This window comes from Alligator sinensis, unplaced genomic scaffold (assembly GCF_000455745.1).
Source record: "Alligator sinensis unplaced genomic scaffold, ASM45574v1 scaffold1434_1, whole genome shotgun sequence".
NCBI lineage: Eukaryota > Metazoa > Chordata > Crocodylia > Alligatoridae > Alligator > Alligator sinensis.
Genome location: NW_005843168.1, coordinates 285,226 through 286,023, shown reverse-complemented (window position 1 = coordinate 286,023; position 798 = coordinate 285,226). Strand labels below are relative to the sequence as shown.

Genomic DNA, 798 nt, shown 5'->3' with positions numbered 1-798 from the left:
ACGTCCCGCTGCGGGGCCGCTCCAGGGGGTGGGGGTGGGGGTGGGGGTGCCCACTTTAACCCTTCAGGGGTAGATTGGCCCGATTCATGCACTCCCTCGCCTGCCCCGGGTGCCAGCGAGGCCCCCCGGCAGAGCCCTGAGAGAAGCCAGGTGCGCGGGCGTCGCGCGGCTCTGACCCACCGCCCCCCCCGGCGCAAGTGGAGCCCAGTCTGTGCCCCCCCGGGTTGGGGACACAACCCAGCCGCCTCCCCTCTCCCCCGGTCGGGAGCCCGGACGCCTGGGGTCCCCCAGCTGCGGGGAGCCAGCGCTCTGGGGCCGTCGCCGCTGCCGCGGGGGGCTGGGAGCCTTTCTGCACTAGTGCTGGCACTGCCCCCCGCCCCACGCTTTCCTGGGGAGATCAACAGGATCTGGGAGGATCAAAAGGTTTTGTGTCAGGAGAGGAAATGTCAGCCAGGCTCGTAATCACCTGGAGCCCTGACGGCCCAGCGCCCCTGCCCCCCAGAGCCCGAGCCCCCGTCTCCCCTGCTGCAACCCCCAGGCCCCTTCTCGCCCTCCCAAAGCTGCGGAGAGCCCCCCATGCCCCGCTCTCGTCCCAGGGAGGACAGAGCCAGGCGCCTGGGTCCTGGGTCCCGGTTCCCCTGCTCTCGCCCCTCCCAGGCCCAACTCCCCTCCTAGCGCTGGAGATCACCCAGGGGTCCGGGCCCCTCTTGGGGACCTCCTGGTGGCGCCAGCATCAATGTGGCAGGAGCCGCCTGGCCCGGCGCCCCCAGCCGGGGAGCAGGGCTCGGGGAGGAAGAG

At 72.2% G+C, this 798-nt stretch overlaps 1 protein-coding gene across 1 annotated transcript in view; it reads right to left on the bottom strand.

The window, feature by feature from the left end:
- MAG (myelin associated glycoprotein) overlaps positions 1 to 798 on the bottom strand; it is a 7,504-nt gene that overhangs the window by 6,379 nt on the left and 327 nt on the right. The window lies entirely within an intron of this gene.